We start from the raw sequence: 19,459 nt of genomic DNA, 5'->3' as shown, positions 1-19,459 counted from the left end.
CCTATCATTATGATGTAACTTTAAAAGAAAGGAAATGATTTTAAAACAGTCCTATCATTAGGACTTTTGTTTTGTGCAAAGCAATGAACTGTCCCTGGCTCTCCATCGTTTACAGCAAGGGATAACTGAATGTTCTTCCTGAGTTTCTCTGAGAGTTAATGCTGAATGTCTAGCTCAAAGTCTGGGACATCAAAGGTGTACGAACTTCGGTTTATTTGCTTTCCAAACACCACTTCCTTCCTCCCCCTTTCTTCACACAAGTAAACCTTGCTTTGTGGTTAAAAAGATAAAAGAAGACTAAGGAACAACATGTGAGAGGAAAAAGACAAATACAGAGGACAAGAGTCAAATGACTCAAGTTCACCTTGGAAAATGAACTTTTAGGATAAGAAGTGTGTGACATACCTTACAAATTTGAGTTCGATAATAGGCACAAAACTACGGATGTGTTCTTCATTTCTGAAGATTTGGGACTTCTTTGCCTCAAAGTATGGCTATAAATTTATACCTAATCAGAGAACTCTGAAATGCTTATGGTCTTCCAGCCACATGCCCAAATATCTCAATTGCTACAACTCTCCCTGCCTGCCTCCTCCCTTATACAGCAATGGGAATCCTTGTCACAGGTAGTCTAGTCTAATCAGTGGCTTTCAGACTATCTTTCATATGTCAGGCTAAGTTGCTGGAGCCAAAGGATGTTGGCTCAATCATCTTTATTCTCTCCAGAGCCGAATAAGATCTAATAGACAACTGTTGTTTAACTATTGCTTTTGCAAGGATATCCTGGGCTGTTTATTGTCTCCAATGCAATTGCCACATTTCTACATGGGATCAACCTACATGACTGACTCTACTAGATGGTCAGCCTATTTTCTATCTGGTTGATAAAGAAAATACTGATAAAGGTTACTTCTCTCAATAGCTCCTCTAGGCCAAATGCCTTTAAATACACTAAGCATTGGAATGTGGTCTTGAAGGTTTCTAATTATCAGCTATGGGGCTGGGGATATAGCCTAGTGGCAAGAGTGCCTGCCTCGGATACATGAGACCCTAGGTTCGATTCCCCAGCACCACATATACAGAAAACGGCCAGAAGCGGCGCTGTGGCTCAAGTGGCAGAGTGCTAGCCTTGAGCGGGAAGAAGCCAGGGACAGTGCTCAGGCCCTGAGTCCAAGGCCCACGACTGGCCAAAAAAAAAAAAAAAAAAAAATCTAATTATCAGCTATCTAACTTTAAATGAAGCATCCATCCTAGTTAATCAAGAGACAGATAGAGGGCTGGGGATATAGCCTAGTGGCAAGAGTGCCTGTCTCGGATACACGAGGCCCTAGGTTCGATTCCCCAGCACCACATATACAGAAAACGGCCAGAAGCGGCGCTGTGGCTCAAGTGGCAGAGTGCTAGCCTTGAGCGCGAAGAAGCCAGGGACAGTGCTCAGGCCCGGAGTCCAAGGCCCAGGACTGGCCAAAAAAAAAAAAAAAAAAGAGACAGATAGAGAGGGTTGCTCATTTGACTCCATCTCAACCAATATCTTGGTGTGCTGGTACATGCCTGTCATCCCAACCACATGAAAAGCACAAGGAAGGAGGATCATGGACTTAATGCAAGACCCTACTGGAGAAAGTAACTAAAGCAGAAAGGCTATGTGTATGGCTTAAGTAGAAGAACCCCTGCCTAGCAAATATTAAGGCCTCAAGTTAAAAAAAACCTAGTACTCCTCCCAATAAATTCAATGGCATAAAGAGACTCAGTAAAGACCCCTGAGAGGGTCTGCTGAGCTCGGGCTCAGAGCAGAAGTCCAAAGGGCATGGGCTTCTTCCTTCCAGTCAGGTTCCCAGCTACCTCAGACTTTGGTTTGTTTGCTTTTTGCAATATGCTTTGAGAATATAAACACTTTTAACAACTGTCTGAGGGAGCTTACTCACCACCCACCCCACCCCCAATTTTCCAAAGCACAGAGAATACATGATCCTTTTGACAGCTGTGACAAATGAAGCTTTATTTGTCTGCAAGCCTGGCCGTCTGTCTGTGATCGCTAGGGCCTTGTGATCCAACTGAGGATATACACTCTGCTTTCTATTCAGAGTCTGAGCAGATGAAGAATCTTAAAAGTTCCTTTACAAACATCATCGTCAATGATCACTATGGTGGCAAAAGGAGTTCTTTTCCCCAGCATGACCTTGCACAATGACTTTAAATCCTCTTCAGTGGAACCAATGGTCAGCATTTACCATAAGCTGGAGCCAAGCGAAACTGACTCTTTTGATGGCCTCATCTTTCAGGTCTTAGTTGTATCATTTAAAATGCAAAGCATAAAAGTGAACTAAGGGGAAAGACTTTCCTCGGGCATCCACAGAAAGGGCAGATAGAATAATTTATTTTCAGTCTTCTGTTCTCTGCCCACATCTGACCCACCCCCTTGTTCCATACCCACCCATTCAGAGTTAAGACATTTACCCAGGACATCAGGAAACCTGGCTCTGCCGACAGCCAAGGAGCACCAGCCTTGGAACAGTCATGTACTGGGCAGCCACATTTGGCTTATGCTTTTTCTAAGACTCCAGACTAAGATGGCTTGATTTACAGTGGGTTTATTGATTCAATCCATTCTGTGAAAAGCAGTGGGGAAGTCGGTGCAAGTAGGGAGGAAGACCGAATGCTCAGGAGGGTGGCATTGAAGAGTATGTGCCATCATGCTCGGGGGTGAGGAATACACAGAGAAACCTGAGTGGGCGGGAGGGGATGAACTCTGAGAAGACTCTTCTCCCCAGGAAGGAGCAAGCACAGCCCGAGGTTGTGAGGTGGGCAGCTGTGACGGGCTTGGTATTTGACAGTAGGCAGATAAACACTAAGCCCTTGCAGTAATACAGGAGGGCGGGGTCTGGATCACTTGCAAATCCTTGACCTTGGCTCAGCTGTTGTTTCATGCTGGGGCCTGCAGGAAACAGGTGGCCATCTCCGTTCTCACCCTTTTCATGTCCCATATTGAGTCTCAGATTCTTCACCCATGGGGGTGGGGGGGTGGGGGGTGGTTGTGTGTGTGTGTGTGTGTGTGTGTGTGTGTGTGTGTGTGTGTGATCTGATCCTGAAGAACTGCTTTTCACAGTTATGCTTGCAATTTATACTTATTTGTTCTTGAACTCTATGCAAACTACGAATCCAGGTGTGAACATCGCTATTCAAACATGGGAATAAAGGAAACTCATCTTGCCATCAGAGTGAAGCCTCTTCTACAAGACTTACAAAGCCCCTTTGGTAAATGAAGGCAGCCAGACAGACCCAGCACTGTAGAGGGGTACATTCCCACTAGACTCTAATGCAATAAGAACCTCTGAGGGGGTCTCTCCCTTTTCTTATAAGATTTTGTAACTCCTGAATATTTTCAGAGCATTAAACACTGATTTCATTGATTCTGTCCTTAAAGATGGAGAAAGTACCCTTTGATTTAAAAAAAAAAAAAAAAGAGCTCATCCTAATGAATTCTTTCACACTAGCACCAAGATCCAAGGAAATTTCAAATTCCACAACCACGAAAGATGTCCACTAGGACACTGTTCCTCAATTGACAGGGGTCCTCTCCCCGGCCTGTGGAGGCCATGGGCTGGTACCTTAAGTGCTTGCTTTATCCAACCTGCTTCACAAAGAGACTCCAGCTTAGGATGCAGTAATGCTGCAGAGCAGAGCTTCAAAGGAGGCTTGAGTCATCCAAAAATAAGCTTGGAATGAGAAGAGTCCCATCGGCAAAAGGAAGGAATCAAACATAGACATTCCATCTCCGGACCTCCCTCCCCAACGGAGATCCCTGCCCTGTGTTCCATGGCCAGGAAACCGGAGGGTCTGTGACAGGATAAGCAGACACCTGTGCCCTCCATGTCCCCAGAGCTCCAACGGAGGAGGAAGGGGCCCTGAGCTCATTAGAACCATCCAAGTGTGACACTGAACTATCTCTACAGAGCTTCCCAATTAATAACCGGCCAGTCTTTCCAGGACACCCACTGCAGATCAAGTGCCTGCCACTTCACCGTGAATGGCAGGAAGGTGACAAGGACCCTGCGGTCACGAAAGAATGGAGAACAGAGGAGGTGGCTTTTCTTGCTTACCAGCAAGGAGATCACGGTAATGTTGCACAGCAGCAAATGGAAAACATGATTTTGGAAACACAGAAGCAGTTCCCCAGATGTAAAGAATTTTAATTAACTGGGAAAGCATACCTGAATTTATGAAAAGGCTGACCTCAAAAGTATTTACTGTACGTTTTAACAACCATTCTATTTTTTGTATGTGTTCATGCTGGTCATGGAGCTTGAACTCAGGCCCGGGTCCTGTCCCTAAGCTTTTGTGTTCAAGGCTAGTGCTCTACCACTTGAGTCATGGCTCCACTTCCTACTTTTTGGTGGTTAACTGGAGACAAGAGTCTCACAGTCTTTCCTTCCCAGGCTGGCTTTGAACTACTATCCTCAGGTCTCAGCCTCCCAAGAAGCTAAGATTACGGGCATGAGCCACCAGCACCTAGTACAATCATTCTGTTTTTTTTTTTTTTTTTTAATGCCTGATAGGAATGAGCTAGGTTAAAATGTCACAGGATACTTGCTTTAAAAAATGTTCTCACCACAAAAGTGTCTAACAGCTTTAAGAGACAGGGTGTGGCTGCACATGTCTAAAATAATGCTACCCAGGAGGATGAGGCAGAAAGATCATGATCTCAAGACCAGCCTCAGCTAATAGGAGCGGTGCTTTCCCACGGCATTTGTAATGGCTGGAGCCTCTCTAGTGGCGGTGATGGGCAGTGGCTGTTTCTCCCATCATTCAGGCTGGCTTTTCTGGGGTCTCACGGTGGGGAAGTCTGGCTAGACAGCCCCCCACCCCCACCCCTGGGCGCTTGCTTGCTCCAGGCTCCCCATTCCCTCACCCTCCCACCCATTTTCCACCAGACAGCTAAGGTGAAATGCAGTCCTACAGAAAAGTGCCATCGGTGTCGGATGGGATGGGTGAATGTTATTTTAAGAAGGCTGAACCAGAAAGGATTTTTTTTTTAAATGATCTCTATACACCTAAACAATTTAATTAAATCATTCGCTCCTCAATCTTGTGACCAGAGAATGAGGCCTTTTTTTTCTTTAGAGTGTAGATCTGGTTGGATTTCTGCAGTCTCTTAACGTCATACCCCAGCTACACGCCCCACAAGGCCAATTTCACAAATTAAGAGTCCTCCTAGATTTTATTTCTGCCTCCCCTTTCACACTGACTTATTTCAGCCACATCTAAAACAGGATATTTAAAAGAAGTCATTTTCAAATCTGTCCAAAACATACGAGTTGTCAGAAAAACTTCTTTTCACACTTAAATTTCATCAGTTTATGTGTTATTTTACTTGATCACGTAATTACCAACTGAAGTACAGTAACAATAACAAATAGGGTGAGGAGTGGCACACAACTTACCAGTAGGCCCAGGACTCAACGGAGAGAGGCAGACAGCTCAGAGGACAGGAGAGAGAGCAGCTACAACTCCTGGGTAACTCAACTGGACCCAGGACAGAGTCGTGACAACCACTCTATAGTCAGTGGGCACAGCAAGAGCCCCACTCCCCTTGCTCCCCCACTTCATTAAGTACCTTGGGGTAGACAGTAGATATTTCTGTCAGAAAACAAAAACACATACAGAACTGAGACGCCACCACCACAGAAGGGTTCAAATCAGACCTTTTCGAGTTGAGGACTTCTCAGTGTCAATTCCTCTGTGGTTAATGGAAAGCAGTGTAGGAACCAACTAGTTAAGAATGTACAGAAAGGGGCTGGAGATATGGCCTAGTGGCTAGAGTGCTTGCCTCCTATACATGAAGCCCTGGGTTCGATTCCCCAGCACCACATATATGGAAAACGGCCAGAAGTGGCGCTGTGGCTCAAGTGGCAGAGTGCTAGCCTTGAGCAAAAAGAAGCCAGGGACAGTGCTCAGGCCCTGAGTCCAAGCCCCAGGACTGCCAAAAAAAAAAAAAAAAGAATGTACAGAAAGCACCCAGTCCAGGCCTTGGAATATAGAGACTACCCAACAGATATGAGCTCTCAGCCTCATGCATTGTTGGTACCACTACTCCATCAGCGCCTAGCAACATGCTTTGATGTAGAAGGCTTTGAGGATGGATGGATGGATGGGTGGACAGATAATGGTACAATTACAGAACTGTAAATATCCTTCCATTTACTGCATTGTTTGGCCTAACTGATCCCCAGGCATGAATCAAGAAATTATATCCTGAGACAGTTTTTCTCCTCTGAAGGTGAATTCTTTTATTAATGAGCAAGGAGCGAATAGAGTAAAACAAAAAAGGAAGGGAGAACAGTGGAAGAAAATTAAAGTACTGGCTGTAGGTATTAAACAACAGAACTAGCTCCTGATGAATCCTCACCCCCACCCCTTCCAATTGCAGTGACTGGGAATGAGAATACATTCAAATGAACGTGACTTCTTTCGAAGCACAGAGAAAATTAGCAGGAGCTAAAAATCCAGCACAAAAGCGAATTATTGACTTTCAGTTTCCAGTAAACAACAAGTCTCAGAAGGAAACCAGTTCCAGCCACATGGGGCTCCATTTCAAGCGCTTAGCATTTCACGAGGTACATGGCTGCGTGGAAAGATATTTGAGCTCCGCGACAAGGCAGGTGCAGAAGCAGGAATACACACTCTCCGCGGGTGACGCGACAGGAATGGAAAGCAGAGCAGAAGAGACAGCCCTGAGCTCAGCACATCCGCAGCGTGGCTTACCCCGATCAATCAACCAGCACACACAGCTTTCACTTGCGCTGTAGATTTTCCTGCTAACAAAAGCTACAAAGTGCAAAGACACATCCCAACCTAGGGTGAGGTCGCAGCACTTCACAAAAGAAAACAGATCTATTTTAAATACTCACCTTCCCTTCTCAAGCCAGTCAACTCCCATCCTCTTTCCACCACTCTCCCCTCAGCCCAACTAAGCTAGTAAAAACTGTCAGGTCTCTAAGCTTAGTTTCTCCTCAATGGGGACATATTCCCCATCCCCAGTCTAGAAAGAAGCGCTACTTTTCCACGGTGTTCTTAAGGATAATATGAAAACAGCCAATGGTCTGTTTCTCTTAAGCCTCAGTTTCCTCATCTGTGAAAGAGGAGCAGTAAGAGCCCATTTTAGACAGCTGATGTGAAGTTTGAAAAATCCACAACAGTCTTAACCCATCCTCTACAGTGTAACTCCTCAATCTTGGGATTCTCTGGGGGGGCAGGGGGGAGCTGGTGGCTTATGCCAGTTTCTAGCTACTCAGGAGACTGAGATCTGAGGCTCGAAATTCAAAGCCAGCCCAAGCAGGAAGGTCTATGAGACTCTTATTTCCAAAAAAAAACTACCCAGAAAAAGCCGGAAGTGGTGCTCTGGCTCAAGTGGTAGAGCACTAGCCTTGAGCACAAAGAGGCTCAGGAACAGCACCCAGGCCAAGTTCAAGCCCCAGGACTGGCAAAAAAATAAAAAGAGGGAAAAAAGCATTTCCCATCAATAAAATGGGCAGAATGAAAAAATCCTGGCAATACTTCATGTTAATAAAACATCCTTGGTGGGAAGGTACTTTGCCTGAGCCTTTGGGAAAAGCACTGGGCCTACAGAGGAACACTCGCTAACAATGTCCTGCCCCACCCTTGTCATCCTAGGGAAGAGATGCAAATAGAGGCACAGGAACATGACTCTGACACCACTGACAACATGGTGACACTAGGAACAGAAATAACCAACAGTGGGGGAAATGGCCAAAATATAGTTACAAGTTCTCGTGAGTTGATGATTCTGCAGCTGTGGAATAATAGGATCATTTAAAAACTAAAGTCTAGGCTGGGGATGTACCTTGGTGTTGAAGTGCTTGCCTGGCATGCACAAGACTCTGGATTCAAATTCCAGTACCACAGTAAATAACCCAAGAGAATGTAAACATATAATAGAAATACCCACACATCCATACTTACTGTGGCACAGTTCACAATAGCCAAGTTATGAAACCAATGTAGGGGCCCATGGCAAGGTGAATGGATAAAGAAAATGTGGCAAATATACAGAGTAGTATTATTCTGCCACTAAGAAGAATAAAGCGGCTGGGAATATGGCCTAGTGGCAACAGTGCTTGCCTCCTACACATGAAGCTCTCGGTTCGATTCCCCAGCACCACATATATGGAAAACGGCCAGAAGGGGTGCTGTGGCTCAGGTGGCAGAGTGCTAGTCTTGAGCGGGAAGAAGCCAGGGATGGTGCTCAGGCCCTGAGTCCAAGGCCCAGGACTGGCCGGGAAAAAAAAAAAAAAAAAAAAAAGAATAAAGTTACTATATGAAAGGGAAAAAAAAAAAGAATGGAATTAGAGGTTATCTGGACAAGTAAAATAAAGCCAGATTCAGAAAGACAAACATCACATAGTTTCTCTCCAACGAGGAATCTAGATCCATAAGTACAAAAAAGAACATATATGAACCTAAATATATGGGAGAACCATGCAAAGGGAGAAGAGAAGGACAAGGGAAGTTGAAGAGGATAGAATCAAAGTGCATTGTTTGCATGTGTGGAAATATAATAAATACAATTTATTTTGTAAGTGGTTCTAATGAAAATTAAGCAAATACATACTAAAGACTTAACATTAAAGTATGTTTCTAAGACTATACAGTTTTACAGCCTATAAATATATTTAAAGTAGCATGCATTTACACAGCCATTGTGTTTGTGACTGTAGATATATAGTACTATAAATATAAAGTACAATACAATGTTAGGCGTTTACAGATGGTGAAAGGACAGGTTGTGTTTTATGTATTTAACAGAGAGATGTAAGGAAGAAAACTGCTCTATGTCTTAGAAATTCTGTATGAAGAATTTGTTCACTTTAAAGTCAGAAAAAAAGTTATTAAGAAATTTGTGGAACACAGTGTGAGATGATGAGCGAGACAGGGAGCGCATTACAGAGATGCCAACAGCCTGTTTCCATGGAAAACAATAGGAGTCCCAAAGCACACCCTTCATGGTTGGTGCAGAACCCAGCCAGGAGGGGCAGACTGTCTCCCATAAGGCCCATAGTTTGAGCTGCCTTAAGCTTGCCGCCATTTCCAGGTCACAAGGGCATCACTTATTGTCATATATCAACATTTGGATCTTAAGAAAAAGCAAAAACAAACCTCAAACCACATTTAAATGCACGAGCAGCACACTAGGGTCTTGTAGCATTTTTGGTTTCCTTGGCAACCTTATCTCTGCCTTCTTCCATCTCAGCTACAGAAGATAATGCTTATGCACTCCCACTTCCCTGAGATCAACTGGCAGTTTAAGAGCAGCAATACCTGGTGGAATAGCTAATTTGTGGGAGGGGGGGGGGGGATATGTTCTAATTAATTTTCTCATTGCACCTTTATTCTACAATGGATTTTAGAGAGCAGAGCCTTGGTACATTTGCCATTGAAATTCTAGTCATATTACTAAAATCTAATTTTAGCATCATATAATTTAATCTTTTTGTACTAGCTGAAAGGAAGAAGGGAATCACATTTTAGACTAAGCAGTACTATAAACATTCACCCGCTCTTTCTACCTTGTGTCCCTGAGCAGCAAGTGGTTGTGGAGAGGTAGTGGTAGAATCTAGACCTAATTCTAATGTGCAAACATCAAACCAGAAAATGACCTTCCAGGAGCTGGGCCAATGCCTGGACATCTAACTACTACAAACCAAATATTCTAAAGAACCCAGTAGACCATTTCAAAGGGCATGAAGAAAGCTAAGGTATCCGGTTTTATTCAATTAATTTTAAAACTTTGAAACAGCTTATCAATTAAATCATTTTTCTAAGAATGTATCTGCCTACGTGAATAGGACAATATTCCAAGCGTAGATTATCACAAACTTGGTACTGATGGGTCTCAGGGCTCAAATGTGGAAACGACAACCTGGCCTCTCAGATTAGTGAGTCAAAAACCACATTTCTTGGTGCAGAGAACAAGAGAGGGAGGCTCATCATGTGCACAGGGGCTGGTCTTGTCTTTCTGATGGCCAACAAGAGCACAGATCTAGAGATGAACTTGAATTTGCTTTTCCCCACAAGAATCAAAGTGGTACCAACCAAGGTGGCCTGGGCTTAAAGCACACCAGTTTATTAGGCTAAATCTAACTGCTCTCCGCAAGTCTCATTTTCTCAACTGAGGCTCAGCATGATTTTCCATTTTAAGCCCAAAATGTTTGACCTACACTCTTTTATTATCAGTCCCTAAAAGGCAAAAATGACCATAGCTACTCAATTATTTAATATTTGACTATTCTAACCTCTCAATCAAAATAACTTCATACTGGCCATGATGACCCACACTGGCAGTGTTACCTACTCAGGAGGTGAAGACAGGAGGATAGAACTTTGAGGCCACACTGAGGAAAAAGTCTGAGAGTTTGAAGCTTGACCAATAAAAGGCCGGGCAGAGTGACACGTCTATTATTGTAGGTACATGGGAAATATAAATAGGTAAATCAAAATCAAAGCAAGACTGGACAAAAAGCAAGAATTTATTTGAAAAATAATGAAAGCAAAAAAGACTCAGTACAAACTGTCAAATACACACACACACACACACACACACACACACACACACACACACACACACACTCCCCCAAATAAAACTCTCAACCCAAGTAGGGAAAGGCATCAAAATCTTGACTCTTTTCAGGATAATATGGTCATAAACTCTCACCCTATCCCAAGTTCTCTATGAATTGCTGATGCAAATGAATTTCATTTGTTCTGGCTCTATTCTTCCTTCCCCTTGTCTCCTCTGTAAATATGTCTATTAAGTTCATTTAATGGGTAGTGAGAAGCTATTTTTTTAAGGCAGTGCTGGGCCATGTGGAACCCTCAGCTTGTCTAGGCTCCTTCAGAAAACCAGGAATCAATTTTTTTACCTGCTTCCCATCATTCCAAGGGCCACCATTGTGAATGGCCTCATCAGCTTTCTTGCTTAATTCAATGGTCACTGTCCCTTCCTAAGCCAATTAAATATGAAGCCCCTCGTGATCTCATAATGAATGGGATGAATGGTGAATACAGCCAACACCTAATCAGCATCATTGTAAACAGGGATCTTTTTTTTTTTTTAATCTCTGGAAATATTTTCTCAGGCCCCAAAGAATAACAAGCCTGAGATTTCTCAAATTCTCTTTGGATGAGGCCTCTCCTATACTTCTGCTGACTTTTATTTTAAGGCAGGCTCATTTGTAGTTTCATAACTTAGACCACCTCCAAGAAATCCAAGGGCAAGATCCATCAAAATTTAAGCAAATACTGAGAAAACAAGATGCGATAATTTGAATGAACTTCTCTAGTGCCTTACAAGAGTAAACACACTTAAGACTAAATGGTATCTAATACATAGTAGGCACCCAGCACAACCATGTTTACTGTAGCACCATACACCAAAGCCAAGGTATGGAATCATCCCAGATGCCATCAATAGAAAATGGGCCAAGAACATGTGGTATCTATACACAATGGAATTCTACTCATCCATTGGGAAGAATGATATTATACCATTCATAAAGAAATGGAAAGACCTGGGGGGAAAATATGGTAAGTGAAGCAGGTCAGACCCAGAAAGACAAAGGATGTCTGTTTTCCCCTATATATGGAAGCTAGATTTAGCTTATAAATTTGTAAGTAAATATGCTGCGTGGTATACAAGTATATACAAATGTGTTAACTGAAATACGGTAGATTTAAGAGAAAACTCAAACCATGTAATTCCTTAAAAAGTCAAAAATCAAAGTTCAGCAAAATACAACACCAGGAGGCAGGTACTGGGAAGGGGTGGGTTGGGGTCAAAAGGAAAGAGGCAGACAAATGAAGAGAAGAGGGGGAGAATATAGTCAAGAATCCAATGTATATCCTACAAAATTACGAAGAGGGGAGTGGGAATGAAAGAGGTGACATTGATCAAGATACGTTGTATTCATAAACTGCTTAGCTAAATGGCAACTCCTTTGTACAACAACTTAAATAATAAAGAATAGTATCACCAATCTTTAATAAAATAAACATGTTGTCCCACCTAGTGGATCACAATGAATAACTATTTTCCTCAAGGTCAAAACATCTGCACTACTTCCTGGAGATTAAGTTAAAGCTGACAGGAAGCTCAGAGATATCTCCCAAACAGCCCTATAGCCACCCACCCTTCACCTGAGGCCTAGGAAACAGAAGGTGAAAGCCACTCTCACCTCCAGCGGCAATTGCCCCCAGCTATGGATGAGGGGACATTTCAATGACTAATAGAAAGTGAGAATTCAAGGTCATGAAGTCACCACACAACAGCCAAGGACCATGGAGGAGAGTACAATACAATTTAAAATACAAAACAAACAAATAAGAAAACCCACCCTATTTTCTCCTGCATCCTTGTAGGCCCCGATCGCATTCAATGGACTACTAACAGAGCTACCCTCAAGGAGCTTCAACAATACTGTCCTCTGCAGAAGTCCCCTAAGCCAATGTACTATGATTCACCTCCGAAAAAAAGAGCTACTTTTCTACCATTTCATAGAGAGCCTGTCATTTTTCCTGGGGTAAGAAAATCACAGCTTGCCCACCAAATCTGACCCAATGCCTGCTTCTATAAATGAAGTTTTATTGAAACACAGCCAGCCCAAACTCCAACTAGTTACCTATTAACTATAGGTCCTTTCCTCCTTTTCTTCCTTCTTTCTCTTCTTCCTTCCTTTCCTCCTCTCTCCCTCATTCTACCTACAACAGAGTTGGGGCATTGCAACAAAAACGTTAGGGCCCTTGAAGTTTAAAATATTTACTACGTGGCCTTTTATAGACATTTTCCCTACATGGTACAAAGCACTGAAGTCTCTAGAGAGGTACTTGTAAGAAGAAGTACTACTTATTATCCACAGGAAATGGCCCCTCCAAAAGAAACCACTTGTGTGGAACCGTAGACAAAGGGAATCAGGAGTTCTCAGACAGGATCTGTGGGACCCCCAACTTTCCTGCCTGTCACATGGCCCTGACCAGCCTGGGTACCTTTGCCCAGACAGTAAGAGCATCGATGCTGCTTTCACAGGCTGTCATGAGATCAGACAGGATGGTATCCACCCAGAGCCTTCAGTGCTGAGGGCTGACCGGCACGTACTGGAGCAAGAAGGCCTTGAGTCACTGCGCCACTCATCCTCAGTCATCAGGGCCCCAAGCACAACAGGCATGCCTGAGAGGCACAGAGTCTGCAAGGTTGCAATGTCCTCCCCTTGCTGAGTCACAGAAAGCGCAGGGCCAGGACTTGAAGTTCTTGTACTTGGGGCAAAAGGAACTGTTCCAGATTGGACTTTTAGTGTTGGGTGTAAGCTTGTCCCCAGGATACAGAAAGGACCTGGGAGTTTGGCCATCCAGGATCTGTCTCCAAAATAAACATGTTTTCTCTTATGACCAAAATGCAGCTGGAACAAGGTATCCCCAGACAATGTGTCCAGCCACCCACCAGCCAGCTAAAGTTCAAATAATAACTTATGTTTGAAAGGACTGAAATCATATTCCTCCTGTTGTTTTTATGCTGTTAGGACACCCATCCATGCTGGTTGTGAATCTGGTCCCAACACACAGCAAAGACAAAGGCCAGATGGTCAGACTATTGTGCAGGGTGGGGACCTAACACAGCCAGATCTTGAGACTGTGCTAGACCAGGGGCAGCTTTGTCTCCATAAGCCTCTCTCCTGTCTCTCCTTTCTTCTCTGACATTTGCAAACCAAACCCACACGATGTCTGCCATTGCTGCACACACCACCCAGCCTATATACATACACATATTAAGAATACATTCCCTTGTGTCAAGGAAACCTAGTCAAAATATCCAAGTTGCTTGAGGTAAGCAGGGTAGGTATGAATTTCATAATTAGGGAAACTGAGGCCCCAAAAGAAGAGATAGCCTCACAACAAGAATCAGAGCTCCCTGATTTACCTCTAGCTCTGTATCTGTTTTCATAGCCCAGAAAGTACTCCTTGGTTAATATGGGTACTTAGTTAACTAAGCGCCTAAGTCTACACTCAAATTTCAACTCCACCTAGAAGCTATGAGGACTTACACAGACATTAGTTTCTTTGCGTCCAAATTTCATTTACTGAAGAAATGAAAATCATAGTAGGGCACCAGTGGCTGACGCCTGTAACCCTAGCTACTCCAGAAGCTGTAATGCTAACCACTCAGAAGGCTGCAGTCCTAGCTACTTGGGAGGCTGCAATCTGAGAATCATGGTGGAAAGCCAGTCTGAGCAGGAAAGTCTGTGTCACTCTTGTTGCTAACTAACCAGTAAAAAGCCAGAAGCTGTGACACAAGGTAGAGCCCAAATCATGAGCACAAAAGCTCAGGGATAGTGCCTAGACTTTGAGTTCAAGCCCTAGAACCTCATGATAAGGAGGGGGAAGGGGGAGGGGGGAGGAGGGAGGGAGGGAGGGAGGGAAGGGAGGGAGGGAGGGAGGGAATGGAAATCATAACCAACCTCAAAGGGTTGTCCTGAAGCCTCTCAGTGACTTAATACCTTTCAAGTGCTCAGAACAGCACTTGGCATGAAGCAATTTTTCATTAAACGTTGTCCCCTGGACAACATTTGCTGAATCAAACCTACCATATCCCATCTTTGGGCCACTTTTTGCCTTCTCATGCCCAAAGTCATGTCACAGATTACAACCACTTTTAAAGTTATGGCCTGGGACAGGAAAGGCCACGTCCTTGGGATGTCAGTATTAAGGCTTCAGCCAGCAACACACTGCCCTTTCAAAAGGACATCTGGCTTTGGCTGATAACGTGACACAAAGCAAGCTGAGAGCTGGTCCCATGTAGAGGTCTAAAAGGAGAACCAGAACATAAGATGTCCATTGGAGTGCAGGATCCATTGGAGGGCACCAGTGATGACCTGCTCCACCTCCCTCAGTGACCAAGTACTGTCCAAATGGCCACATTTTCCCATCTATTACTACAGTTGAGTATGTGTTATATTAAAATATATATATATATATATTCCACTGGGCACCAATGGCTCATACCTGTAATCCTAGCTACTCAGGAGGTTGAGATCTGAGGATCAAGGTGTGAAGGCAGCTCAGACAGAAAAGTCCCCGTGAGATTCTTATCTCCAATTTACCACTTCAAAAACTAGAAGTGGGGCTGGGAATATGGCCTAGTGGCAAGAGAGCTTGCCTCATATACATGAAGCCCTGGGTTCAATTCCCCAGTACCACATATATGGAAAACAGCCAGAAGTGGCGCTGTGGCTCAAGTGGCAGAGTGCTAGCCTTGAGCAAAAGGAAGCCAGGGACAGTGCTCAGGCCCTGAGTCCAAGGCCCAGGACTGGCAAAAAACAAACAAAAAAACTAGAAGTGGAGACGTGTGGCTCTAAAGTGGTAGAGTGCCAACCTGGAGCAAAAAGAGCTCAGGGACAGTGCCTCAGGCCCAGGGTTCAAGTCTCATAACTGATTTTAGTAGTTAAGAGTGTCTGTTTAGCAAGCTTGAAGTTCTAAGCATAACTCCTCCAAACAAATTCATTAGATTCTGTCCTCTCAGTAAAAGTTGTACACAACTCCAGAGTGCAGAAAGACCCTTCCTAGAGAAACCACAGACGAGAGAAACGGGCGTGAAAGCCTTTGCAAGAGAATCCCAATTTCAGCTTTTCTGGGATGGATTCTGCCTGCGGGAAGTCTCAGCTGACACCTAGCAGGAAAATACCCTGCTTCCTCCGAAAGAACTTGTGGGACAGGAAAATGGCTTGCGCCCAGGCCCCAGCCCTGGAGGAAGGGACTCAGTGGCTACAGCTTGGGTCAGAGGCGCCACTCCCTCCCTGCTACAGGGAGGGCATTTGTGCTTCCCTTCCCAGTCAGAGAGCCCTCCTTTTGTCATTTAATTTTCCTTCAAGGGCTTCTTCAAAACTCAGTTCCCAAGTCCCCTCCTCCTTTTTTCCCTGGCTTGTTTCACCTATTTGAAGCACTCCTTAAAGACCTTCCTAACCCGCCCTCCTCATTCAGAATCACAAACTAGAAATTAGATAAGACCCAGCAATATATGTATGGATCCCAGCTTCATCATTAGTTCAGGACACTCCCAATACCCAAACAGAAACATAATACAAACTCCATGAGTCATTTAAAACATTTTAGTGGCCACATGTATGTAAATGGAAACAGACAATAATAATTTCAGCAATGTAATTCACTGAGCCCAACGTATACTCCATATTTTCACTTCCATATAAAACCGACATAGAAATGATTGAGACATTTTAACTATTTTATTTATATTTGTCTTTGACATCCAGTGTGTCTGCAGGGCAAGACAGTACAGGCCTATTATAATACCACTACTTGTGAGGCTGAGGTAGAGAGAATGCGAGTTAGAAGGCAGTCTGAACTACCTAATGAGACTCTGTCTCAAAAAAGAAAAGAAAAAAGGGAGAAGTTCAGAGTATCTTTGGCACTGGAAAACCCATTTCAACTTGAACCAGTAGTATTCTGGCAACAGCCACAGTGGCCACTGGCTACAGACAGAGGAGGGTGGGGTTTAAAACCTTGGCTGTCAGAATGCTGGTGGTGCCTCCAGCAAACAATACACAAAGTACAATTCCTTCTTACAAGGGAAGGACATCGGTTTATCCGCAAGCAAAGGCTATCACTGCTCAGAACCACAGAAAGTACGCAGAAGTCCTGCATTTTTCCACACACTTGCTAGAACAGGAAGGAACTTGCAGGAGTTCACGGATGAGGACACTGTGACCCAGCAAGGAGACCATAAAGGAGCAGCAGAGGGAGGGCTGGAACGTACGAAATACCACACACACACATTCACTCTCATTCTGTCAGTCTCTCACTGTCTCTGTCTCTCTCACAAACACACAGGAATTGAATCAACACACCTATCTACAATGCCCAATTATAAATGAAGACTACCAGAGAAAGCAGCACATCTCTGTTTCCCCAAGTTAAGCCCCACACTTGAGATCTGGGGACTTCAGCAATCTTACCAACTCTGTCTGATGTGCCCCTTAAGAGAAAAAATAAGGAAGGAAGCTATTCTCCGCACCTTAAACAGGACTGAAGTAAAAAAAATTATCAATACTGCTCTACTCTAGAGGCCTTGAAGATTCCTCCACCCCACCTTCCGCTCCCAACGGACACACTTTAAGACAGCAAACCTTTGTAACGTCCAGAAGTTGACAGTGGCCTGTAATCACAGCCAGCAAGAGCACCTCTCAAGTGTCATCTTCTTGAGTTTGTTTCAACACACACTCCCCTGAAGCACTGGAAAATTCTTCCCTTCTTGTGACATATCAATGTTCGCTCTGTAGCCTTATTCACAAATGATGGCTTGAGGCTGATACCCTGCCTCCCCTGGACTGCCTGTACGGAGTTACCTGTCTACCACAGAGCAAATTTCCAACATGAACTGGCTGGTTCAAACCCAAAGCATATTCATTCATTTCTGGCCCAGGCACACAAAGCTGGCTAGGTCTGGAATGCATAGACAGGAAGGGAATTGGAGAATAGAATCAAATAGGAAAGCCCAGAACAAATTTCTGTGCCAACAAGAGGACAATCCAACAGCCATCTCTGGGATGATGGTTGGGAACGGTACACATAATTATCAGCTCAAAAGTTGTCCCCAAGTGCAATGTGCCATTTAGTCTGCCATCTTAAAACTAAGAGTAGAGCAATAACTTGTAGCATTCTGTTGTTTATTCATTACAGCTATGTAGTATATAACCAGGGAAGAGAAAATACTGTATGTGTTGTTTTATTTTTTTAATAGGCCTTAACATTTAGTTTACATAGTATCTTCCCCTTTCTCCTAAGATATCCAACATGTGTGACTCTCTGTGAGGACATTGGAGACTTACAATGGATGCCAACACCAGTGAGTACTAGAAGTATCTGATAGAAAAAAGTTAGAAAGTAACACAACAGGGTGCTGGCTCTAGATTTTCAATGGCACATGTTCTAATGATAAAATAACAAGGGTGAAAGCTCAACGAAGATACTTGGTCTTTGTCATGAAACTACAATCAGGTACAGAAGGTGCTGAAACTTAAAAGACTAACTCCTAACCCTACAATGCTCATCAGGAGGCAGCCACATATCATGGCAGGAAAGAGCATCTCCCTATCACAGAATACCAGCTATTCACATCCAGGAGCTCACTCCAGAGCTCCCCGCAGGTGGCTGCTTCTGAAAACAGCTTCCTACAATCCTACATCCTAGAGAGAGCATTCCCCAAGCCCCAGCTCCATCGAGAGAGGGCAGACCTGAAGCATCCACAGGACAGTTGTTGACTAAATTCTGAATATGAGAATCCTTGCAGAAAGAATTAGTAACCTATTTTTCCATCTCTCGCCTCTCGTCTTACCTGGTTCACTTTAAAGAACCACATCATTAGCAAGGGAAGAATTCAGTTAGAAGATACCGAAGGAGAACAAGGGATCCCATGTCCTTTCTTATAGCCTCTTCCAGAAAAGACTGTCTGCAAATGTAAGGTGCATTCATAAATTTTCCAGAAAAAAAAATCTTGGCATTTCAAAGACCTGGAGAGATAATAAATTTTGGAGAACTGTAAGAAAAACAAGAGCTTCATAAAGTTCAGTAGAAACATCAAAAGGTTTATACTGAGCCCTATGATATAAACAGTCTTAGGTCAAGAAGAGTGACCTAACCCAGATCCATCACGACTAGAGGGTGAGCCTAGCTAAGCCCTTCCCAGGTCTTAGCTGCCTTATAAAGGGAGGAAGTAATACACACGGTTCTTTGAAAAGCAAAACAGTACATAACTATATATAGCTAGCCAATGTGGAGAGCTCTTTATACTGTACTTACATTTCTCCCCAACCCAATGAAGGATTCTCTGTTTGGGGAAAGAACAAGCTAAGGCTCTGGTACTTTTAACAACGCGCCCCAAAGTTAGGAAGTAACACAACGGGGTACTGGCCTCTAGTTTTTCAACAGCACACGTTCTAGTGATAAAATAATAATGGTTAAAAGCTTAATACTTGGTCTTCCTTGGAAGACTACTATCAGGTACAGCATTTCTCCCTGCTTACTTTGCACATCAGCTACAGGACAATATGCAAAATGATGGGCACAGGACAGTTTGACAGCTGCAGTCACCCACAGCGGCTCAGAGGCCTATGGGGCCCACCTGAGGAGTCTGCCGGGTGCACAAACCAGGTCTGCTGACCCTCCAGGGAAAGCTTTTTTCTCAATGTCACTGCAAATGGATTTCAAAGGCAACAAATTACGTGCTGACTCCAATGGCTTGGATGTGATTTGTACTGCAAGGATGACATGCTGGAGGCTTGATTCTCAAAATGGCAATGTGAAGGGCGGACGAACCTTTAAGGGGTGGGATCTAGTGGAAGATCCTTAGGTCCCTGAGATTAAGGTAGCTCTCAGAGGACCC

General features: G+C 43.8%; 1 protein-coding gene and 1 long non-coding RNA gene across 8 annotated transcripts in view; one reads left to right on the top strand and one right to left on the bottom strand.

Annotated features, from left to right (window-relative positions):
* Mtss1 (MTSS I-BAR domain containing 1) overlaps positions 1-19,459 on the bottom strand; it is a 142,367-nt gene that overhangs the window by 64,940 nt on the left and 57,968 nt on the right. The window lies entirely within an intron of this gene.
* LOC125361062 lies at positions 1,856-13,721 on the top strand. Its single transcript, XR_007212866.1, has 3 exons — positions 1,856-2,147; positions 13,000-13,004; positions 13,711-13,721. It is a non-coding gene; the product is annotated as an uncharacterized LOC125361062 (long non-coding RNA).

The sequence above is a fragment of the Perognathus longimembris genome, chromosome 12 (assembly GCF_023159225.1).
Source record: "Perognathus longimembris pacificus isolate PPM17 chromosome 12, ASM2315922v1, whole genome shotgun sequence".
Classification (NCBI taxonomy): domain Eukaryota; kingdom Metazoa; phylum Chordata; class Mammalia; order Rodentia; family Heteromyidae; genus Perognathus; species Perognathus longimembris.
The sequence above is the reverse complement of the archived record's forward strand: the minus strand, read 5'-3'. Positions and strand labels throughout refer to the sequence as shown.